This window comes from Bemisia tabaci, chromosome 10 (assembly GCF_918797505.1).
Source record: "Bemisia tabaci chromosome 10, PGI_BMITA_v3".
In the NCBI taxonomy this organism is placed as follows: domain Eukaryota; kingdom Metazoa; phylum Arthropoda; class Insecta; order Hemiptera; family Aleyrodidae; genus Bemisia; species Bemisia tabaci.
Window position 1 is genome coordinate 6,726,281 of NC_092802.1, and position 25,855 is coordinate 6,752,135.

General features: G+C 42.2%; 1 protein-coding gene across 7 annotated transcripts in view; it reads left to right on the forward strand.

Annotated features, from left to right (window-relative positions):
• The first annotated feature begins 13,561 nt into the window (after nt 1-13,561).
• Nucleotides 13,562-25,855, forward strand: part of kug (FAT atypical cadherin kugelei) — a 517,384-nt gene continuing 505,090 nt past the window's right edge. For 5 of the 7 annotated variants that reach the window (XM_072305395.1, XM_019040499.2, XM_019040502.2 and 2 more), the window contains exon 1: nt 13,563-14,108. The gene's annotated coding sequence lies outside the window, so the exon portion shown is untranslated. Of the gene's footprint in view, nt 14,109-25,855 lie in introns of all 7 variants that reach the window. The other 2 variants (XM_019040503.2, XM_019040505.2) reach the window with 1 other exon arrangement.

The window sequence follows — 25,855 nt, forward strand, 5'->3', positions numbered from 1 at the left end:
CCGGTAATGAGCTCTCCTCCGGTCGGGCCGGGGCGCTCGGCGCGTTGCATAATTTAAAGGGGCCCGCATGGAACTTATCAACGCAGGAAACGAGGAATTAAAGTCCCCGGCGATACCGCGCCCCGCGGTTGATGGATACTGTAATTTTTCCAGCCTCCGTCTCATATTTATTTGCGCGGGAACGAAACGAAACACTTCTCAAACAGGTTTGTTTGCCAGTCCTCCTCGTGAGCCGCGGCCAACTTTGAAGAGCCAAGTGCGCAGGAGAAAAACTTAGCCACTCAAACCTCTTCTAATTTCATTCCGGCTTCCTCCCCCTCCCCTTCTTCCTGTCACTCCGCCCCCGTCCTCCGGGACCGTCCTCCGGGAGCGAAAGAAAAGTTGCATCCATTAATTATGGAAAAGCCTTATTACGAGCTGATGGAGATTAAAGTTGGCTTCCTCGGGTGCAAACAAATATATTACGGCCGGCGCACGCGACGACTTAAAAATGACAACCTCCCGCCAGTCGCCGAAAAAACCGACGGAGACAATGGGTTCATCGGGTAATTAATTAATATTCCTGAGTAATTAATTCGCCTGTTTCGGTACTGCGGTTTTTCCGCGGGTCGAGGAGTGGGGGGGTGGTCTCTTTGAATTTGACGCGGTGCGGTCGTGGATTAATGGCGACGGCTGAAAGATGCGTCGCGTAAGTCATCCGCGAGTCACGAATCTATTTCCGAGGGGCCCATTCGTCAAAACAGCGCTGCAGCATGTCGTTGTCGGAGAAACGGATAGGTCACTCCGACTGAAAAATTGCACGCACTTACTCGAAAAACGCACGATTCTGTTTCACGAGTAGGACGTATTTCTATCAAACGGAACTATGTGTATCAAGACATGAGCCCTGAGACCTATAAGAATACATGCATACCAGGGCACACGCCATTTCACACATTGTTACGTTCGACAGAAATACGTCCAATTGACGGGAGGGGCGTCTCCTTGGAACGCATTTTGGAATGGCTAGAGGGCTCCCCAAAAAGCGATAGCGAATTCTGAATTGGACCGAGTTTATCAGAAGGGAATCAACCCACAATTTCGAAAAAAATTGAGGTTCACTAGTTGTTCATTTTTCTTGAAAAAATCTGAACGTCGAAAAAGCGAAATTAGTTTGTGAAAAGATGGGTTAAAGTTTATTTTCTACATTGAACCTAATGCAGGAATGAAACTTCGAACCTCTTTTTCTCGGTTTCAACTCACCCTACCCTGAGAGTCCACCTCTACATCAAGACAAACTCCCCATGCAAAGATAGGGAGCAAATACATTGACAGGGCTGCCACTTTATTCGGGAACTCTAAGACTGAAAACACGCCATCACTGCTAATGTATTTGCTCCCTATCTTCGCATGGAGAGTTGGTCTTGATGTACAGGTGGACTCTCAGGATAGCGTGGGATATCCCCTTCATTTTGGCCTCAACTTGAGAGCTTTTTTCGAGCATGGGAGTTGATTTCAGAGAAAACCAGGGGCACCATCGTGTTTCTCGCGAACTTTTACATAAGAAACAACATTCAAATCGCAAATTCCTCACGCATGCAACATCTCTATTTCACATCGAGATTTTTTGACATAGTATGTCCCGTTCGGTGTGAGTCAAAGTAACCTGCAATTCATATCATTTATGAGAGTGAAGTAGATTAACTTCTCGTGCGGAGAAGAGCCGAGAATTTGCCAAAATATGATATTTATTCCGGCAAGAATGTCGGGGACGAGGACGAGGCGTCCTGCCTCCTGGCCCCGGACGAAAAATATTTCTACGGGGGTTTCGGAGGTTTGCCGTGCGTGGCGGGAACTCCGGAATAATTTCCTGCAACATCTCAACTAAATCATCGCCTGCACGTGTTTCCAATCATGGGGCTTTGTTGTTTTCTGTTCCCTGCTCCCGTTCCGTTTCGGCCTGGCCTGCACTGCCGTGCTAAGGAAGAACGCCGTATGAACATTCGAGAGTTGCCAAATTTCCCTTGATGAAACATGAATTTGTGACGACATTTACGCACATTTTTCTTTGAAATCTTCAGATATTTTAGATTAAATTGCGTACAAAATAGTCTGAAAATTTTGGGGGAAAATATTCACAATTTTCCTGGAAAATTCGGTATTTATCGAAGGAAACTCGGCAACGTCTGAAGGCTCATACGGCGTTCTTTCTTAGCATGGCAGTGCAGGTTATGGCCTCCATCGCGAGGGCGCGGAACACGCCGTAAACATTCACGCGCCGTGCCAGAGAATCCGAGTTTGGAAATGGATCATTTCCGTTCTGGCAGGATGTGGATGTGTCACATCCATTTCCGACCATAGACTGATTTCGTGGCTCCGTCAATCTTAAAATATGAGGTAGGGTCAGTGAATCGCCTATAGGGTCAGTGAATCGGACCCTCTAAGGGAAAGAACTGACCAGCTCCTCATATAATGTAGGTAGGAATAAAAGGTTACATATTGACCAATCATGAAAGTAATGTCCTTATCTCTCAGCTGATCCTATATAGAGAACGCCTGAACGCCGTCCAAGTAGGTTCAAATTCTACCACCAATAGTGTCATTTTGGGTAAATTTCATGGAGGCAAAAATTGATCAGAAAAAGGTAATATTTGTCAGAGGACAAAACTTCAAATAATCCTGGAAAAATTTCCGAAAATCAATCAAAATCAACCAAAATTGCCGCTTTGATGTCCTCCTCGTCCTAGGGCCAAATGACACTCTTAGAACCTATACTACACGCTCAACCAAATAAAGTCGACACTTCAAATTTTTTTGCGTAATTCTTTTCTATACCTGTATGATGACATAGTAGATGTAGATGATATGTAAAGTCCTTCGTTTACATTATACAAGCCACTTTTCAGCACTCCCTATAGCGCTCTAAGACACCTAAATACCATCATCTCTTATCGAACCACACATCGAGAACCAACCACCTTCGCAGTTCTGCTTCAATTCACCAGTGACGTGGCGTGCTTTGCGATATATCGATTGATCGGCCATTTAAACCTATGGAAAAGTATTGATAAGCAGAATGCTCGCAGCGAACACTTTAATGATCGATTATTTACCACAGCTTCAAATGGGGAAATATCGATAGATCGCAAAGCAAGCCACGCCACTGCAATTCACGTCCCTCCATACTCTCAATGGGCGCCCTCTCCGTGCATTTCTGTAGTATCTTCGCACATCTCGTTTACCTACATTCCGCCATCAAAAAATTCGCAAATCGATGGGTCTTCTCCAAACTTTTTTCAAGTATAAAATCCCTTGAGCACGGCAACACTCCAGGAATTGTGGCCAGGGAGGCCAGCTTTCCGCTTTCCCCGCAAGCTGGCCATTTAACACGGCAGGTCGGGAGGTCGACCGTCTGAGTTGCCAGATCGGTCTTAAAAACTATCTTTTTTCATTTTTCTAACACGAGGGAGCGGCGATTTGTCGCCTTGGCGCGGCAACCGCCAACAGCCCCTGCCCCCGAGGCCCCGAGGCTAAACGCCTGCAGGAGCGTATTCGCCGTGACCCAGAACAAACCTGCCATGCTGAGGAAAAACGCCGTATGACCATTCAAATGTTGCCAAATTTCCCGCGATAAAATATATATTTACGAGGAACAAAAGTAAGTGTTCTCATTTGAAATTTTCCGAGATATTAGTTCAAATTACGATTAAAATTCGCTGCAAATTTGAAAGTAAACTATTCATAAATCTTCGAGGAAATTCGTGATTTATCCGAGAAAATTTGGCAACGTCCGAAGGCTCATACGACGTTCTTCTTCAGCACGGCACAAAAGCTCGAAGTTTCAGGACTCGGAGCTGGCGTTGGCGAGAAATCTCGTGAATAAATAATGTCGCATTAATTAAAAATAGATTAAAAGCGGGCTCAGACTCAGAAGCGAAGGAAATCCCCGGCCAAAAACACAGTCGGGGGGGGGGGGGGCTACCGCGAAGAGGGGGGGGCGGGGGTTGCAACGGGTGTGCACAGCTGAACAGCGACGAAAAGTCGTTTTTATTGTTACTTCGCTCTTTCCGATTCGGATGGAATCGGGCCCGGGTTGCCGTCGTCGTTGTCGTGGTCCGTCATACATATGGACGTATTTCTACCAAACGGAACTATGTGCATTGAGACATGAGCCCTGAGGCCCATAAGGATACATGCATAACAGGTCTCAAGTGATGATGCACATAGTTGCGTTTGGCAGGAATACGTCTATAGGCGCAGAAAAAACTCCATACAGTAAGGAAAAGTAAAAGGCATTGATACCGTGATAGCGAAGAGAGCAGTAAGTGCCAAATTTTCGGAATCGAGTCTCCTTCAAAATTCGTCTAATATTTTTCACAAATCGATGAAATCACTGAATCAGCTAGAACAACAAAATTCATCTTAATTATATAAAAACGAGGCATATGAGAAAATAGACATACTCTTCCTATAGAGCAATAATTGGCCAAATGTTGGTGGCCAACATTGCCGTGATAGCGAAGAGAGCAGTAAGTGTCAAATTTCCGAAATAGAGATTCCTTCAAAATTCGTCTAATCTCTTTTAGATGAAATCACTGCAATAGCTATAACAGCAAAATTCGTCTTACTTTCATGAAAACGAGACATGAAAAAGCCGTAAGTGCACCAGAAATGACGTAGTTTCAGGTAAAACAGCCGTATTCCTCCAGACAGCCGATGATAACAGTGCTTTCACTGTACAGTGCCGCCCTTTTCTGCCTTGTTGTGTGTCCAAAGCGCAACCCCGAAAGCTTGCAAAATATAGAACTTACGGCTATCTACCTAACACTAGCCTAACATTAAAATGAATAATACCCTTTTTATGTAATTGAAATAAAATCGGTCAATTTTAATGATCGAAACGATTTCTAAGAGTCTTTTGGATGATTAGGGGCAATTTGACAGAGAACGAAAGCTTCTGTGAATAAAATTTTCCGATCAGACGCTCCTGAACCCGTTTTCTCAGAACATTGTTTCTTATGCAGCTTCCATGAGCACACTCCATCTTTCCACTTGCACATAGTTCCTTTTAGCATAAACATGTCTAATTATATGATTGGCAGCGTCGCGACGTTCCACGTTATAGTTGCGCAGAGCCAAAGCTGAGGAACCGACTCAATTTGAGCTGTTCCCGTCCAGTAGCGTGGCGTACTTCGCGATATATCGATTTATGTGCCATTTAAACTTATGGAAAAGGATCGATGAATAGGGTAAATCTTAGTAATCGATCCTTTACCATAGCTTTAAATGGGGAAATATCGATAATCGATCATTCATTCGCCACTGTTCCCGTCCTGGATCCGAGACGCGCCTCGCTCCGCGTTGCGTAAACATTCAGGTTTACACTCCGATTTAAATTAGAATTTTTTTCATTCCCGATCGAAAAGCGCTTTGTCGGCGCGTCGCGTCGCAGGGAAATGAGCATTATTAGCGGTGGAAAGGGGGGGGGTGAGAATTTGCTGTTACCAGCCGCTCGTTTCGGATTAACGACCGCAGACGAATTGAGTCGAATGGTGTTTATTACCATGTTTTCATCTTCGTTCTCTTCTCACACCGTCATGAACAACTTCTTGATACGCTCCGGAGGAATTCTTGGTTTTCATCCGAAAAATTGTCGTATCTACATTTCTGCCGTGCTAAGGAAGAATGCCGTATTAGCCTTCAGACATTGCCAAGTTTTCTCCGATACAAACCGAAGTTACTGGGAAAATTGGGAAAATTATTTTCCAACATTTTCGGACAATTTTGTACGCAATTTAATCTAAAATATCTGAAAATTTTGAGGAAAAATATGCATGAATGATGTCAAGAATACATGTTTTATCAGGGGACATTTGGCAACTCTCAAGTGTTCTTACGGCGTCCTTCTTTAGCACGGTAGATTTGTCGTCTGGTGATTTGAAATTTAAAAGAACTGCTCAGTATGAAACCGTAAACAAAATTTTAAACATTTTAAAAATGGAGAAGTCCAATACGAAGTCGCACAAGCTGTTGATGAATGTTTCTTTTAAAAAATAAAGTAAGGAAAAGGCGAAAAAATTTTTTGAGAAGAAATGATTTGATAAAAAATTGATCGTTAGTGCTGTTTTTCCTGTGTCGAATCGACCAAATCTTTGGAGTGAGGTGACCAAATCTTCGTGTTGATAATCTGACTGGATTGCATTTCGCAAAAAGGAACCAAGAGCATTCTAATGTTGCTAGGATTGTGCAACTTACATTCTTTGCAATAAAATTACTGAAATCATGCAAAAAAATTTTACGGAGGTAATTCTCGTCTTGCATTTATAGTTTATCGGGGCTAAGGATAAAACTTGTTTAGATGGTCAGTTTATACTTGCAGGGCGGAAAAAGTTGCATTATCTTAGCGATATTGGAATGCTCTTGATTTCTTTTTGCGAAATGCAATCCATTTGTTGCTTAATCTGCTCTTGGTTTCTTTTTGCGAAATGCAATCCATTTGTTGCTTAATCTGCTCTTTTCTTTAAATGCAATCCATTTGTTGCTTAATCTGCTCTTGGTTTCTTTTTGCGAAATGCAATCCATTGTTGCTAATCTGCTCTTGGTTTCTTTTGCGAAATGCAATCCATTTGTTGCTTAATCTGCTCTTGGTTTCTTTTTGCGAAATGCAATCCATTTGTTGCTTAATCTGCTCTTGGTTTCTTTTGCGAAATGCAATCCATTTGTTGCTTAATCTGCTCTTGGTTTCTTTTTGCGAAATGCAATCCATTTGTTGCTTAATCTGCTCTTGGTTTCGCGAAATGCAATCCATTTGTTGCTTAATCTGCTCTTGGTTTCTTTTTGCGAAATGCAATCCATTTGTTGCTTAATCTGCTCTTGGTTTCTTTTTGCGAAATGCAATCCATTTGTTGCTTAATCTGCTCTTGGTTTCTTTTTGCGAAATGCAATCCATTTGTTGCTTAATCTGCTCTTGGTTTCTTTTTGCGAAATGCAATCCATTTGTTGCTTAATCTGCTCTTGGTTTCTTTTTGCGAAATGCAATCCATTTGTTGCTTAATCTGCTCTTGGTTTCTTTTTGCGAAATGCAATCCATTTGTTGCTTAATCTGCTCTTGGTTTCTTTTTGCGAAATGCAATCCATTTGTTGCTTAATCTGATGAGAGTAGCTGCATCAGTGGCGGAGCGTCAATCATCAGCAATCGATAATTCCGCATTTGAAGCTGCGGTGAAGAATCGATTTTTAAGTTACCCCGATAATCGATCCTTTCCCATAGATTTAAATGGCAGATGAATCGATTTATCGGAAAGCGCGGCACGCCTATGCTGCCGTGCTAAGGAAGAACGCCGTATGAACCTTCAGACGTTGCCACGTTTCCTTCAATAAAACCTCAATTTACTGGGAAAATCGTGAATTTTTCCCTTCAATTGTTTCAGACGATTTTCTTTGCAATTTCGTCTAAAATGTCTGAAAATTTCAAGGAAAAATACGCATAATTGTTCTGATAAATATCTGTTTTATCCGGGGTAATTTGGCAACTCTCGAATGTTCATACGGCGCGGCGTTCCTCCTTAGCAGGGTAGCATGGTAGATAACCACTCACCAATCATGCCTCAGCATCTGTTCGGCCAGGCGGTCTTGGAATATTTTGTCTCTAATTATCAGAGTTTCCAATTGAAGAAAAACCAGAGGTGGAGCTTTCAACGGATTAATTTCGGGAATTACTCTCTCCTGTCTGTTTGTTTTCAAGCCTCCACCGGATCCCCGGCCTGCTCGAGGCGCAGTTCTTATTGTGAGGCGTTCATTAAATCATGAATCCATCCACCGATCCACCGATCGCCTCAGTGGCGTGGCGTGAATAATCGATTATCGATATCTCGACATTTGAAGCTATGGTAAAGAATCGATTACTAAGATGTTCGCTGCGAACACCCTAATAATCGATCTTTTTTCATAGGTTTAAATGGCATAGCAATCGATACATCGCAATTCACACCACGCCACCGATCGCCTCTATCGCGGCATGCACGGACGGTATGGCGAGCGCCAGCCACGGAAATAAACGCTTTGATGTACGGGAACATCTGGGGATTAAAAGTTGATTTCAGTCCAAATTACGTTTGCGTCCATCCGATTCGGTTTTCTCTTTTTCCGATGGGCCAATGATGCAATGGAGATGTTGCATGTGTGAGGAATTTGCGATTTGACTGTTGATTCTTATGTAAAAGTTCGCGAGAAACACGATGGTCCCACTGGTTTTCTCTGAAATCAACTCCCAAGCTCAAAAAAAACTCTCAAGTTGAGGCCGAAATGGAGGGGATATCCCACGCTATCCTGAGAGTCCGCACCTCTACATCAAGACAAACTCTCCATGCAAAGATAGGGAGCAAAAACATTAACAGGGCTGCCGTGATTTCAGGTTTAGAGTCCCCAAATATGGTGGCAGCCCTGTTAATGTTTTTGCTCCCTATCTTTGCATGGAGAGTTTGTCTTGATGTAGAGGTGGACTCTCAGGATAGCGTGGGATATCCCCTCCATTTTAGCCTCAACTCGAGAGCTTTTTTTAAGCTTGGAAGTTGATTTCAGAGAAAACCAGTGGGACTATCGTGTTTCTCGCGAACTTTTACCTAAGAATTAACAGTCAAAGCGCAAATTCCTCACACTTGCAACATCTCCATTCCTCTTCTTCACTGAGCCAGGCGCAAAAATATTATTTTCTTGGTAAAAATTGGCAGTAGAAACTGTGTTCCAAAATACCATAGACCTACAGCCGGCTGTAAGATTTACAATAGCTTCTATAGCCGCCTACACAATTTCTTATTGCCTTTTATAGCCGATGGCGATTAAGTCACAGCCAGGCGATAAAGTATATGCTAATCGTTACTAATTACGGATGCTAGGACTTAGTGAGTTTTTGGACAACTGCTCTCTTTTTGGGCCGAAGTATCTTGATTTGCGAGAAAAGCTCCATACTTTTGATGGATACCTGCCATTCCTAATATATTAGAGCGCCTTCAGTTTCGTATGATACTGTTCAATACCTCTGGTGTGAAATAGTTGCTTCAAGCGCCGTGGCACGCTGCGGCGCGGCAGGCGGGCAGCCAGCGCGAAACGCGCATTGGCGCCTACAAACCTAACAGGGATACTTCACGCGTTGCGCAATGCGTGAAGTATCCCTGCTAGGTTTGTAGGCGCCAGTGCGTCGCCGCTCCGCTTTGTGTTAGACTCTAATATTTAATCTGGCGGAGTCAGCGTTATTCAACTCATGATTTTGAAATGTTTGCACATCCTGTATGGATTATTCTCGTTTTAATTGATGAAAAAAAATATAATCATAAATCTCGAAAAGCCTAGAGATCATAAAAGTAGAAAAATATTATATTAGTCAAACTAATTTTATTATTCATGCTAGTAAACACCAATTCATTCATCTCGTTTTCATTGATGAAAAAAAATATGTATTAAAGGAAAATATAACGTGAGTTTTGTAAATATTAAGGTGGTTCCGTATCAAACTTAATGATTTCCAAAGCACACGAATTTCTACACAATTTCTTACAGCCTTTTATAATCGATGGCGAAAAAGCAACAGCCAGGCGATAAAGTGTAAAGCCCGGCTACAGGAACTATAGCCCGGCTGCATAATTTTTTATCGCTTCGTATAGCCCGGCCGTATGATTTTCTCCGCATTCTACAGCCAGCTATATGATTTTCTGTAGCCTTCTTTAGCAGGCTATAAGAACTCCTATGGTATTTTGAAACGCAGCTCTTATCGCCAATTTTTACCAGGGTTGAGGTCCGGTGATCTGGCGAGGATTAAAAAATGCAAGAAAAAGATTGCTGCGTGAAAAACTAAACATTCTGGTAGAAAACCCTGAGGTACATAAAACAGGGTTCATTTCAATCGTATCCATTTGAATAGACTTTGCTAGCAGCAATACATAATATGAGAGCTTACTGCCAGATATCACCCACTTGAGGTTCGCTTTCCATCCTGCCGCATAAGCCTCAAACACACCAAGAAGCAGGCTCGGACTGGCCATAAGGTCAATCTGCCATTGGTAGATACGCCCCTTTGACAGATAGCAAAATAAGAAGAGAAAAAAAATTACGACCAAGAATATATGCAGAAAATTTCTTATATTAACGGAAAAAGAGAGAGTTAGGACCAAAGAAAGGTGCTATATGATAGTGGTGAACAGAGGTCCAAGAACTACTTTCTGAATCGTAAACACTTTTCTGTGAAATTTTAACCTTTTTGTTGACTTAGAGGCGCTTTATCATCCCCCTCCTTCATTCGCTATGTGTAACTCCCTTAGGAGCGATGGTCGATTCGATTTTTAGACATACGCACCCCTCATAGACCTCCTGAGAGACCTTCAAACATTATTCTTCCTTTTCAAAATGACTATTGATTTGGACATACCATAGCATATCTCGGTCAAACTTAACTCGAAACTATTATCAAACTTATTTATCACGAAATTAAAAAATAAGAGACATCTAAAGTGTAAACGCGATACAACTATTCGCGCAAGATGGATGTCCACATTCCATACAGGGTTATCCAGAAGTCCGGGACCCCCCTTATAACTTTTGAACAAAAAATGCTAGAGATTTGAAATTTGGGGAATGTTCCTAGGTCAAAGGGAACTACTTTTTGGCGTACCCAAAATTTTGGGGGGCGCCCCCCCTGAGGGGGGGCGGACCCTAACTTTTTTTTTTTTTCAAATGGGAACCCCTATCTTGTGATACATCATTCGAAAGGGCTTAAAAAAAGAAAACTTTTGGCGCAAACCGATTGTCGATACCTTAATTTTTAACAAAATGGCGGCCAAAAAATGGCGGCTCATTCAAAAGTCTGGGCCTCCGTTCATAACTCAGGAACAAAAAATGCTAGGGATTCGAAATTTGGGGAATATTCCTATGTGAAATGGGAACTACTTTTTGGCGTACCCAAAATTTCGGGGGGCGGCCCCCCTGAGGGGGGGCGGACCCTAACCCATTTTTTTCAAATAGGAACCCCTATCTTGTGATACATCATTCGAAAGGGCTTGGAAAAAGAAAACTTTTGGCGCAAACCGATTGTCGATACCTCAATTTTTAACAAAATGGCGGCGGAAAAATGGCGGAAATGCGTTTTTTGGTTATTTACCGTCAGATTCGCTTGAAACTTGGTTTTCACAGGTTTTCGGGCACGAAAAAAACAAATACGATATTGGATTTGCAAAATACCCGAGCTTTTCCAAGATGGCGGCCGAAAAATGGCGAGAAAATAAGTTTAAATCGGAATGTGTCAGATTTCCTGTGCGTTGCTCTCAGCCAGTTGAAAATCGTGTTTCCTGATTTGTCATTTCAACTACACAAGACTCACCACGGGGAGGTGGCTACGCGTCGAGTCCCACCCGTGCCTCCCCTTCTGCCCGACCACTGAGGCACATTTTAATAGCGTTCGCTAAAACGCGTTAACGCGTTGCGTTAATTGAAATTACTCACCCTTGCAAAAAGTTTTCTTTTTTCAAGCCCTTTCGAATGATGTATCACAAGATAGGGGTTCCTATTTGAAAAAAGAAGGGTTAGGGTCCGCCCCCCCTCAGGGGGGCCGCCCTTCGAAATTTTGGGTACGCCAAAAAGTAGTTCCCTTTCACATAGGAATATTCCCCAAATTTCGAATCCCTAGCATTTTTTGTTCATGAGTTATGAGCGGAGGCCCAGACTTTTTAATGAGCCGCCATTTTGTTAAAAATTGAGGTATCGACAATCGGTTTGCGCCAAAAGTTTTCTTTTTTTTAAGCCCTTTCGAATGATGTATCACAAGATAGGGGTTCCCATTTGAAAAAAAAAAAGTTAGGGTCCGCCCCCCCTCAGGGGGGACGCTCCCCAAAATTTTGGGTACGCCAAAAAGTAGTTCCCTTTGACCTAGGAACATTCCCCAAATTTCAAATCTCTAGCATTTTTTGTTCAAAACTTATAAGGGGGGTCCCGGACTTCTGGATAACCCTGTATGAAAAATGTAAGACGCGATGGCGTAAGTCCTGAAATCAAGATGCTCTGCTCTATGCTGCCAGTTTGAAGAACCATTACGAATAAGACAAACGCAAACAAACACTGCATGGAAATATAGAGAGGAAAATGATGCTCATTAACGACGGCGCAGACATACAGCTATTCGTACTTGATGGACGTGTCCGTGCTGCATCTGAAAAATTGAAGGCGCGATGACACGAAGCGCGAGCTCTCAATGCTCTGCTACATGCTGTCAATGAAGTGTCGCTCAGAGTCGGGAGAAAAGTTAAAAAAGAGGCCCGAATACGTGTTTCCTGTCTTCGGCCGTGTTGATACTCGTTCTTTCATCTTTTTACAGGTTCTTGTCTGATTCTTGTTTAGGATGGATTTGCAGACCCACGTTTTAAGCTTGTGTAAACCGCAGCACTGGCTCGGTTCTTTTGAAAATAATGGTGCTTGGATGCGCCTGGGGGCTTTAATTTTTTATGTTTTTTGTAATTTTAGAAATCTGTCGGTTACTTCAAAACGTTCAATTGTGCAATTGTTACTCTGCACGATTAGTAAACTTTGAACCTGAAAATAGCGTAAACTTGTGCTGATTTACCAAAATTTTCTGAACCCCTCTCCACGTAGGGTAGATGCACTACCAGGAAATATCACATTACGCCCCTTTAACCAGACAAGAGTCAAGGAAAGTAGTAGCAAGTAGTAAGTATAACGTTGAGCGAGAATAGTCACCTATTCGAAAGACAGATTTTCATCGTCCCATTATTCAATCATCTTTGATTGAGCTGATAGACGATGTTGTTAACATGTGAGTTGGTAGTGCCCACCTGCCCACTTCATGTTCGCCTTCAATTCTGTTGCACAGACAACATACCTACTGTAGGGCGCGAATAGTTACCTAATCGAAAGTGGAGGGTATGGATTTCGATCGATTTAGTCGATCGAAATATGAAAACGTGAATCGATCGACAGTCAATTAAAAAACCCGGTATGGATTCGATCGACATGAACCGATCGAAAAACCAACACGGGAACCGATCGGCGTGTCTCGAACGACAAAATTCGATCGCCTCATAGGGTTGTCGATCGATTCAAACATATCAATCGAATCACGTCGATCGGTTCACGTTTTTGTCGATCGATCCATGTCGATCGAATTGATACCGCCTTTTTTTTAAAAAAAAATTCATTGCCGATCGAATCGGTGTCAATCGATTCACTTCTTCATTCTTCGATCGATTCATGTCGATCGAATCGAATGGACATGAAATCGACATCGAGAGAACGGAAATCTGAACGAGGACGTAATCTTTCAAAAATTAGACAACAAATTTGAATTATATTCTTAAACATTATTAATATTAATTAATCCTCTTGATTCAAAAGAGCAAATCAGTTTTACAGTCCTGAAAAACGCATAGTACCTCAGGAGAAGCAAGAGCATTAAAAAAAGAAAAGAACGGCGCCTCGGCAACACTGCATGCCACTAGGACCGGGAGTGCAAGCATCCAGTGCGAGTACCATCCGCCAGGAGCGCGCGATGCACTCCCGGCGCGGCGTGGAGCCGGCTGTTTTGTTGTGCGGTGACGTCATGTCTTCAGTCTCTCGCAGCATCGGCAGGAGAAGGTCGCGTCGCTTCTCGCGTCAGTGAAACCCGCGTAGCCGCGAGCCCCTTTGTTTCTCGCGAAATAGTTCAAGTGAAATTATTAAAGGTAAACAACTGCTGTTTTCGCGATTCCTTTTGCCAAGATAATACCGTTCGAAGCTGAATATCGAGTGCTCTGTGTGTGTTTTCCTGTGAATGCTCAGTGTGGTTGCAACCTGTCCCGTCGTGGAAACGATTCTGTCCTTTCTCGGTAAGAGTTGAATAACCGGTCCCGGGAAGGAGGCATGTCTCCGCCGCCGACTAGCTTCGCTTTCCCAAAATGAGGCGTGCTTAATTAAAAGTTTTCCAAGTTCGTTGATCTCGCTTGTTTTGGTGCCAATCATATTTTACGCGAGGCAGTGTGTTTTTTTATGTGCACACGTGTGATATTGTGTTGTGTTGATTCTCATAATTGGATAACCTCACCACGAAGGATTTGTTAGCCGATCCAGCAGATTCTGCTCGTCGGATCTTACAGGTACGGGATCCATAATCACGAATGTTTTTCAGGTTTAACTTCTACAATTCACTTGAATATCATGGCGTGAGCTCCAAACAGCACTAAAATGCACTATTATTTTTTGTTAAAACGCAGGTTTCAAAAGCGGTGTTTACATATTTGCTGTTTAGGTGTACATGTTTTTCCAACACCGCGAAGTCGTAGCCAGCGAATTCCATTGAACTTCAGTTATTTTAGAACCTACGTGAATTCAACATTTTCACACTCATACTTCTGTGTTGGAGCCATTTTAACTGTGAATCAGTAAATGTATATCCTAAGTATTCTTACTCTCCATAGGTTCAATGCATTAGTGATGCCATCAATACACTTCGCTTTTAACTTTCTAAGATTTTCCTACCATCATTTTGGGATATTTCTGCCGTGGGAGATAAAACGCTGGAAATACTCTGGAGTTATGTATGCTTATGAAATGAACATCGGTGTGTTTTATGTTGTGTTACAATTTCTGGAGATTCCCGGAAAGTTTTGCTGTCTGGACTAAATAAATTTTGAGTGACTATCAAATTAACATCTGAATATTTCGACAATATTAGGTGCACCGTCAATGGTGCCTTCAGATATGTGAAACCAGTTTACCTAGTTATACCATTGAAACAAGAATGCATCTAAGCCTTGTCAATGTTGTATAAAAATGGAGGCTTTTTCCTGATCGAATCTTGACTCCTCGTTGATTCCATAGGAATGCGAATCTCACCTCATTCCGATATTGGTTGAATTTCAATATGTTCGCACTGTTTATTACCTCATCGTTTGCACAGTAAATACTCGTTTGGCAACTTGATTTGTCATTGTACAAAATATTTAGGACATGTGCCACAACTCTATTTTTACCATGTTGAAGAGTTTTACCTACTTATACCTGCATTGAGGATTCAAGTTTACCACTCCAATTTTATTCTCAAACTCATAGTCTGTAACCTAAGCTAATGTATATTCTCGTACCATATGCATTACTTTTTCGCAAATTCACCGGTGGAGAAGGCGTGGTCATTCCACAAAGGGTTTCTAGTATTTTTTACTTTCCTGTGTCTCATTCCATCAGTCAGGCCAAAAACTAAATCGGATTTTCTTCGAATTGCCTGATTGACAACCGGATTGTTATGTAGTCAAAGCTACTGTGATATGGAGCACTTTTAATACCTACTGTGTGTTAGATGCACGAATTCACGGCACCTTGTGTGTGTTGTGATTAAAATTACCTCGATGGAAGGCTTCTTGCAATGATACCGGGAAAAGAGATTAAAAAATTGGAACAAAATCGAAATGGATTCTATTCCGCCCTGAGGAAAAACGCCGTATGGAGATGTTGCGTGTGTGAGGAATTTGCGATTTGACTGTTGATTCTTATGTAGAAGTGTATGAGAAACACGATGGTGCCACTGGTTTTCTCTGAAATCAACTCCCAAGCTCAAAAAAAGCTCGCAAGGTGAGGCCAAAATGGAGAGGATATCCCACGCTATCCTGAGAGTCCACCTCTACAACAAAACAAACTCTCCATGCAAAGATAGGGAGCCAAGACATTGACTGAGCTGCCACTTTATTTGAGGACTCTGAAACTGAAATCACGGCAACCCTGCTAATGTATTTGCTCCATATCTTTGCATGGAGAGTTTGTCTTGATGTAGAGGTGGACTCTCAGGATAGCGTGGGATATCCCTCCATTTTGGCCTCAATTTGAGAGCTTTTTTGAGCTTGGGAGTTGATTTCAGAGAAAACCAGTGGGACCATCGTGTTTCTCGCAAACTTTACAGAAGAATCAATTGTCAAATCGCAAATTCCTCAGTCATGCAACTCTCCATTAGCCCCCAGACCTTTCCGAAGCTCCCCCGACAATACGTCATTTTTAGAGAAAGTTATGTACATTTATTCTAGAAATTTTCAGATATTCCAAATTAAAATGCGCACAAAATTGTCTAAAAAATTTTAAGAAAAATGTTCCGATTTTCCCCGGTAAATTCGCTTTTTTAAGGAACTTTGGCAACGGCTAAAGGCTCATACGTCGTTCTTCCTTAGCACGGACGCATGGTCTGAACCGCCTCCTCCTTTCCACGGGCAAAACTTCGAGGTCTCTGTTTAGACCTGTAATCTTAGGCACGGGAGTTAATGAAACTCGTGGGTGTCGCAGAGGGAAGTTTTTCCTCGTCGCTTCCGAACCCGTGTCACGTGAAGCCGAAATAGCCTTGTTTGCCACCGCACCTTAAACTCACCGAACGCGAGGGATTTCGACACATCGGAAATTGGTTCCGCCATTCCGCGCTCAACTTTCCGGCTCCGAGCCGCGGAAAACGCTCCATCCGAACCGAAGAAGCTACAAGCCGAGATTTGCTTTTCAATTATAACTTTTTGTTGTGATAAATATTTGATTCTTTTATCTCGCAGCCGGCCCGGAACGGTAGGGTGGTCCGAAGGGCGGGGGGGGGGGGGGAGGAGGAGGAGGTTCCTAACGGTGACAGCCGACCGACGAACTTGGAACTTGGGCCGGAAAGTTGCGCGCGAGCTAGGTTCTTATTCGCGCTCTTTAGTCTTTTGTTTAATTGAAGTTCGAAGTTGTTGACTCATTAGTTAAGTGTTCGCTTTATCCCGGCTTTGCGGATGAGCACATTATAATTTCGGAATTGAAAGATGCATTGTTTCGCTAAGCTGTTAGTTTTCTCGGGAGCCTCGCTTAAGCTTCTCGATGCCGTCTCCGCGCGCGAAGACTCGCTTTGCCGCAGCGAGTTGCCAGTAGAGACAATTTATTTAGGAGGCTCCGCAAATAAGCAGTGTAATCGAGTGAGGTGGGAGTTTAGTTCAGAGTTCGACGCTGTTTTTTGCCTGCCGATGACCGATCACTCGAAGGGATAACACTTTGCCAAGCGAGTTTTTGCAAACTGAGAAGAAACCAAAGACATAAAGACGGAGTGCTCGTATCTAAAAGCACGGGGAAGAAGTGAAGCCATTCTGGCGATGTGAATCCATGCGCGGGAAACGATTTGATTTGAACTTGTCCTCTCCATTTTTCCATATTTCTTCTTCGAATCTCATTTTAAATGCCTAAAACGAACCGATGAATAAAGTTGGACTTTTGAATTTTTATAATAAACCTATTTTGGTTTGGAACAAGGAGGAATCTTACAGGAATCTCAGATTAAGTTGCTGTGAATCCATGCGCGGGAAATGAAACTTGATTTGAATTTGTCCTCTTGATTTTCCACATTTCTTCTTCTAATCTCGTTTTACTTGCCTAAAACGAACAAATCAATAAATTTAGGATTTTAAATTTTTATAATAAACCTATTTTGGTTTGGTAACAAGGAGAAATCTCAGATCAAGTTAGTTTTTCTGCTACTCTAACCAAAAGGAGAGGTGGCTTCATTTTCTTCTTCTAGCGGTCCGTCTTTATGTCTTTGGAAGAAACGGAGAGGCGTATTCTCGCGTCGGATGGATTTTACGATCCAACACTGATTCAAGCGGACATTAGCGCGCAACTATTCCAACTCCGGAGTGGGTATATGTGGTATCACTCTAAAATGAAGGCGAATCATAGCTTTTCGCCTGCCGTTTATGAATGTTGCGGCAATCATGTGAGACGCGATGGCGCGAGTCGTGAACTCGCGATGCTATACTCTGTGCTACCAGTTTGAAAAACCATCACGAATAAGACAAACGCTAATAAACACAATTTGGAAATAAATCGAGGGAGAAGATGCGCGTTAACGACGGCGCAGAGATACAACTATTCGTACTTGATGGACGTCCGTGTTGCACCTGAAAAATTGAAGGCGCGATGACACGAAGCGTGAGCTCTCAATGCTCTGCTAAGCGCTGATAACTGATCACTCTCAGGGATAACACTTTGCCAAGTTTCTTTCTTTCAATAGTTAGCTCTCACCTTGATGTCCCTATTTTCTTTCTTTCTTTCAATAGTTAGCTCTCACCTTGATGTCCCTATTTTCTTCTTTCTTTCAATAGTTAGCTCTCACCTTGATGTCCCTATTTTCTTAACTTTAGTTTCAGTTATCTAATCTTTATCTCTTTTGTAATTTTATCCCCTCCCAATATTTGAATTCTGTTATTAACTCTAAAAAGTGGTGTGTATTATACTTTATTAGGTATAAGTTAATGTAAAATTTTATAAAGACCTGTCTGCCCTGAAAATTTCAAGTGTAATTGCTATGTACATTTACATGAACAAAAAAAAAAAAAAAAAAAAAAAAAAAAAAAAAAAAAAAAAAAAAAAAAAAAAAACTTTGCCAAGCGAGTTTGAGTTTTTGCAAACTGAGAAGGAACGCAGAAGCGTATTCTCGCGTCGGAACGGGTGGAGCTTGTGAATCCGTATTCTCGCGTCGGATGAATTTTGTGATTCAAGATTCAACACTGATTCAAGCGGACATTAGCGCGCAACTATTTCAACTCCGGAGTGGGTATGTGGTATCACTGTAAAATGAAGGCGAATCATAGCTTTTCGTCTGACGTTTTTTAATGTTGCGGTAATCATGTGAAAAATACACATTTTTTTATGTTATCACCAAACCACTGGAAAATCGCATTCACTGGAAAAAAAACACATCGGATCTAGAGTCCAGACTCTTAAAAACATCGACAAGAAAAAATACTCTTGATTCAATCAGATTTAAGCTTAAATCAAGAACCAAGCCTCTTAATTTGATTGAATCAAGAGTCCTTTTTCTTGTCAATGTTTTCAAGAGTCTATGGACTCTAAATCTAATGTGTTTTTTTCCAGTGTATTTTCTGCTATATTGAGGTGGAAAGCGCGTAATTCTTCACATACTTCATTTCTATGTTTTCACATACTAATTGGAAAATTTGCGTATTTGCCGCAGTATTGAGGTAAATTCAAATGAAGATGGGTCAAAACTCAGAATGGTAACGATTTCATCAATCTTGCAAAATTAAAACCAAGAGACACGATAATGCTACTAGTTTTTGTCTTAAATCGGCTCTCACGATTGGAATGAACTCTCCATGAAAATTGGCAGCATAGCTACTGTATACTTCTTAACATTTCATAGTTGTATGTCCCCCTCCAACGAGAAATTGTGCAAAGAATCAGCGTATTGAGGAGAAAGGGCAGAGGGAGGGATCGCTTGTCCCTTTTTCGAAGAATGTCAGAGAACGGTGGCGCGGAAGAGAGACCGTGAGAATGGATGTTTTTTTAAACTGAATAACAAGAGATTTCGCGTTTCTTTCGGAATGCTGCATGGACCCGCCGGTGGAAGGAAGTTGTCAATGGATTTAACAATTATTATTTTATTTTTTTGTTAGTTTTATTTTACTCACACGCGCTCCCCTGTGCTCCATGTTTTACAGGATTATAGATTAAACCAAGATAGCTGGCTGATCTGTATGATTTCTCCCTAATAATACGGGTTCCTTTAAGAAACAGAGATTCAGGGCCATCATTATATAGTCGTTCCATATAAGAGACTCTTGCGTTCTTTTATCCAGTGACGTAGCGTGAATTGCGATGTATCGATTGTTAGACCATTTAAACCTATGGTAAAGAATCGATTATTAAGGTGTTCGTTGCGAACTTCCTGTTTATCGATCCTTTTCCATTGTTTTAACGGCATAACAATCGATATATCGCAAAGCACGCCACGCCATTGCTTTCATCACGCTCAATCGCCAGTTCTTTCAATCGGAAAAAAGGGCGACGAATTCTGTCGATTCCTCCGGATTTTTGCTTTACGACGAGTTTTTACTGGGAGAGCCGGGAATACTGAAGCCAAGAAAAAACGCCGTATGAGCCTTCAGAATTTTCCCAATTTCTCCCAATGAAATGCGATAATTGAAGAAACTGCTGATTAATCTTGTACCATTTTTTAAAGAGAATTTAACATGAAATTTTATCCAAGTACAATATCCGAAAATTTCAAGGAAAAATATTGCCTATAAGAACGAAAAAACAAAAACAGGGTGTGTAGCATCGGGAAAACCGGAAAAATCGGAAAATATCAGGAATTTTGGCCGATCAGAAAAATCGGACGTTTTATCAGGAATTTTCTTACGCGAATCTCCTCAGCGGAGAGTCTTACTGATTTTTGCCTACCGTGCCAGGAGTCGAGAAAAATCAGGAAAATATCAGGAATTTTCAAAATTAAAAATACTGGACACCCTGAAAAAACAGCCTGCTGACATGTTGTATTCAGGAGCTCGGCCGAACACTCAAGTGTTTTTATTTCGTCGCTAGTTTTTCACGTCGTTCCTCGTGTCTTCTCGAGCTCCAGGGAAGTTCGAAAAGCCGGAACCGAGGACGCGCATCCTCGGCGACCGGAGAGTGGGAAGTTGAAGGGAAGCTCTCTCCTACTTGAGGGATGCACATGGCACACACTGACACTCGGTTGTAACCGGCAGTTGGCACGACGCAACACGGTCCAAGAACTTGGAGTCACTTCTTTATATCTTGGCGGCGGCGGTGGCTCGTGATGAATGGGTCTAGGCTCAAACTTCAGACGAGTGAAATATGCTCGTCGTCGCTGAAACTGTTCGCAGTTCGCCTTTCCTTTGGCTTTCCTCCCCGCAAAAATATACGTTTATGATTGAACAACTAAGTAATTGAGTTTATGGGAAGCCACCGCGATGCGTCCCTGCCGGATTTCGTCATTTCCCGCACGGAGGCTGCCGTGCCAAGGGAAAACACCGCACAGGGTGTCCCTAAGTCCGGAAAGTCCGGAAATAGTACTAATTTTTTAAGCGCGGTCTGGAAGTTCTGAAAAAGTGCAGGAATCGCGCAAGAAGGTCCGGAATTGTTTCGATTTTTTTTTTTCCATTTTTGGTGCAGTTTCAAAATTTTGAACTTTTTCGAATTTCGTCAAATAGAGGTATTGAAAAAGTACGGAATTTTTCTGTCAGTGGAGGTACTGAATTTTTTAAGAATGTACTGAAAAAGTACTGTAAAAATACTTATTAGTGACCAGCCTCTTTTAGTAGACATCCTGGGTTAAGGCAGGGTGGCATGAAGCGTGTGTGAATCGCGCGAGGAGGTCCGGAATTTTTACATTTTTTTGTCATTTTTGTTGCGATTTGAACGAGGAAATCAAATTTTTCAAATTTCGTCAATTGGAGGAGCTCTAGTGACGTTCTTTCGCAAACCATAGGTGAATGTAAGCCTTTTTCATTCGAAAAGTCCCCTAACCCTTCATTTTCCATAAGACCAATGTCCCTGTATCCGCGAATTCGGTATCCGCGGGGTTTTCGCGGAAAGTAACCCTCGCGGATACCGGGGTATTACAGTACTGAAAAAGAACTGAATTTTTCTGTTGAAGAGAAACTGAATTTCTTGGGAATGTACTGAAAACTGATTTTTGGCCAGCCTGTTTTGAGTAGGCACCCTGGTCGTATGAAACCTCGTCAGTCGCCAAATTTCCTTAGATTAAAAACGAAATCCAGGAAAACTCGTGAATATTTTACGCTAAATTTTTCTGAGAATTTCCCTTGTGATTAGATCTAAATCCTCTGAATATACAAAGATAAAATATTCATAGCCCTCCCCAAAAATAAATATTTTATTGGAGGAAATTTGGTAACTCTCGAATGTTCGTATGACGTTTCTTCTTAGCACGACAGAAGGAGCGTGATTCCATTCCAAGGTTGCAAATGATGAGCACTAACCAAAAGCGGTGGGTGTTCGTGTAGCGACTTCCGAGGTTAACCCAAACTAGAGAGGGTTCCAAGCTCTTAAAAGTATCACGGGGTGTTGGGAAGACGTTATTACCTATTTCTAAAAAATCCCAGGGTCGCGAGACTGGTAATTTTCTGCACCCTTGTGGCTCGCTACATGCAACCCAATCGATGAGATACTTCCGTGCATCTGTATCCACACAACAACCCCCCGCTTCCGTTCATAAACCACGGTGTTATTAAAACGGCCCCCGAAAATGCAATCAGGACTCCAACACACCTGCGTCACGAACAGGTTAATCCTGGCACTCCTGAATTGGACCGCGGTTAGCAGAAAGGAACCAAGCCACACAAGCTATTGCCAAATTCTACTGGGCAATTTAATTTTCTACTAGAGAACGCTTGTGCGGATTCCTTCGAAAATTTTAAAGAACTTGCTTCGCACAATGCAGAAAACTCCCCCTTATTTGCACAAAAATCCGCACAGCCGTTTTCATGTAAAAAATCTAATTACTCAGTTAAATTTGGCAAAAGCTGATGTGGCTTGGTTCCTTTCTGCTAAACGCGGTCCAATTCGTCGTACCCCGGACGGAGGAACTTAACTCCATGCCAAGGTTGCTGAATTGATTAAAACAATACAAGTTTTTACAAGAATATACTTGTGCGATTTTTGTCCAGAATTTTTATGATTTTTGCATGAGATCATAAGGAAAATCAGTGAAATTTTCAGTCAGACATGCCCAAATTTTTTATGGTAAAAATGCAATTTGCGAGAAGAAATTCGGCAGTGTTGAAATGCAGTTACGTTTTTTCGCGGGGGAAACGACTAATTTAAAACAATAAGTAAAAACAATTTAATTATTTTTTTCAAATAGGTACTCACTTGCGAAAATTTTTAAATTAACGAGCAGGCGCACTTCGGGCATGCGGCCCATTAACGGTGCGACTGACGTGACTCCTTGCGCGAAACAACATTCTTTCAAAAAATCGCCCCTAAAAAATCCGTAAAAATAAGTCGCAAGTGACAGGGCCGGATGAAGGGGGTGGCCACATGAGCCCCGGCTCATGGCGGCTAATCTATAGGGGGCGGCAAATTTTGCAAATTTTTTAAATGTAGGTTTAAAAAAAATTCGGATTTAGAGAAAAAAATTACAAACGAGAAAAGGCGACAATATCTCTAATTTTCTAAGAGTATAGTAATCTCTACTTTTGTCGTCTTTCAGTGATATAAGAGACAGCACCTTTAATTAGTCGAGTTAAGAGAGAAACCAAACACGCAATTTGGCCTGGAACGGCGCGACTAACCTAGAGAGAAATGATGACGAGGACTTGAGGTGAAAAGGAGAAGCCCTCGGCGCGGCGATTGGCATGTAACACATATTAGCGCCTACAAGACTGCACGAATACTTCACGCATTGCATCAAACACAGTGCGGTCATTGCGGACAGCGTGAAACGGATAGCGCCTACAAGAATGCATTAATACCTCACGCATTGCGGCAAAAACAGTGCGATCAGCGCGAGACGCATAGCGCCTTCAAGACTGCGTGAATACTTTACGCATTGAGTCGAACACAGTGCGGTCTGCGAGGCGCGGCGGCGGACGTTAAAATCATTAATCCACATTTATGATTGTTCTTTCATAATTTTTTCGTTCATTTCTTATGAATGGAAGGCCTTGTCCACACAGAGATAGGTTAACGAAACTTAACTTTCGCGCAAAGTTCCGTGAACTTTTGCTAGTAGTGTTGACAAGGCTTTGCCAAAAAATGTGTTCAACACCAGTAGACGCGTCGTATGCGCCCCTCCCCCGCTGGCTCGTTCATTTGGTGTGTTTCATTGATGTTTCAAAACGAATGAGAAGGGGGTGGCAAAATACTAGCGGCCCATGGGCTATAAGTAGTACTTAGGTAAATCCGGCCCTGGCAAGTGAGCGTTTTAATGTTTTTTTTTTTTTTTTTTTTAAATTGTTCATTATCTTATTTTGTGCGGAAATATCGCCATCATGCAGTAAAACGACGAATTTATCCGAAAAAAGTGCAAGTGCCGCGGGGCCCTCGCAACGTTTGCACCCTTCTTCAGACGAGCCGGTCTCATTAGTTCTTCACGCCGGTGATGCGATGAGGGGGGGGGGGGGGTCGGAAGAGGGGGCGCGTACCCCATCGCGGGTCTCCAGCTGGGATTCGGCCGGCCGCGTCTCTTCGTGGTGCCCCAAGTAATTCGAAGCGGGGCTTATTTTTTTGCTCCGGCTGCGGCTCTTTGTTCCCCGAGCTGACAAATTGGGCTTGTCGCCGGTAAGATCTGCTGCGCGCCGCGTGGTGGTCGCTTGAGTGGTCGACCCCAGGTTGCCGGGTGTTCCGTCTTGAAAATTCCGATCAGAATCTCCAGACCGGATTTCTTTTTCCGGACAGTAAGTTTAAAGAGCCACTGGAAAAAAAAAACCACATTAGATCTAGAGTCCAGACTCTTGATTCAATCAGATTTTTGCTTAAATCAAGAGGAAATCCGCTCAAATTAAGAGGCTTGGTTCTTGATTTAAGCTAAAATCCGATTGAATCAAGACTATTTTTTCTTGTCGATGTTTTTAAGAGTCTGGACTCGAGATCCAATGTGTTTTTTTTTTTTTTTTCCAGTGAGGCTATCAAAGGACGGACTCATTTGACTCTGTTCTGGAAATCTTCACACTGAATAAAAAAGTTACCTACGGGTTTTATAGTCATACCGTCCGTTCCGAACTCAAAGGTGGAAATTTCCGGGCGCTTTTGAAGCGGGAAGCTTAAAAAACGCATACATCTAACGCAAATCCTGAAGTTAGGTGTCTATCTGAGACTTCACCAATACTCTCATCGTGATTTTTGAGCCATTTATTGCAAGAAACATCTCTTCAATTTGCTCCAGCTGAAGTTTACAACGGACCCAATTCAAGCTTTTAACAAATAAGACGGTCTTTTACACTGAAAAAAAAAGTTAGGGCTATATAGACAAACCGTCCGTTCTGGGCTCTTCAAGCATTCTTCAGTATCGAAAGCCAGTTTTTATGCATTTATAATCGCGTAATTCTCCTTGATATTTTCTGTGAGTTGAGGCAAATTAAAGAAAATATCCAGGTAGAAAATCTCTCCTGCAGGAGCCTTGCCTTGTACGCAATTTTTCTTCGAATTCCCATTTTTGTTTCGACTATTTTTTGTAGCTTTACTGAAGCATTCCCCAGTTTCGAAAACCAGTTTCTATGTATTTGCACTCGCGTAATTAGGCAGAAAAGATGGTTATCATCTGAAATTGGCAACAATGATCTGCTTAGTCGCGGTCGAATTAGTCCTTCCGCTCAAACTCTCAGGCTTGCTCGACGCAAGTAGAGAATCCTCCCGCCTGCGTCTCGAGTCAGACGCACACTTCCGAACTTTTCATTCCGTCACCTTGTGGCACTCCCAAGAAATTATGTCGTCCCGCCTGGCAGCTGCCTCAACGAGGTCTCTATCCACAACTCACAAAATCCTCAACATCTCAATATGCTCCTAATTCCTCAGCTTCAACTTCGAAATCTATCAAATTCTTGCACCGTGCCAGTGCGCGCAAAACTCAGGGAAAATATTAGTTTTGATAGCACTGCCGGGATAACGAAGAGAGCAGTAAGTTTCGGAAAATATTAGTTTTGATAGCACTGCCGTGATAACGAAGAGAGCAGTAAGTTTCAAATTTTCGAGATTTAGTATCCTTCAAAATTCGTCTAATCTCTTTTAGATGAAAGCACTGAAATAGCCAAAACAGCAAAATTCATCTTAATTGTTTAAAAACGAGACGTATGAGAATTCCGTAAGTGCAATATGCATAAGTATTTGTGCAATTTTCTTCGAAAATTTGTCCGATTTTTGCATGAGACCAGAATACAAATCTGTGAAATATTCAGTCAGAAATGTAATTTGTGAGTAGGAATTGGGCAACCTTGAAATATAGTTTAGTGCTTTCGCAATGGAAACGGCGAATTGTCTACGATAGACACAAGTAACTAAGCAGAGTTGCCACAGTCAGGGAAAACCGGGAAATGTGGACGGGAAAATGACGAAAATATCAGGAAAATTT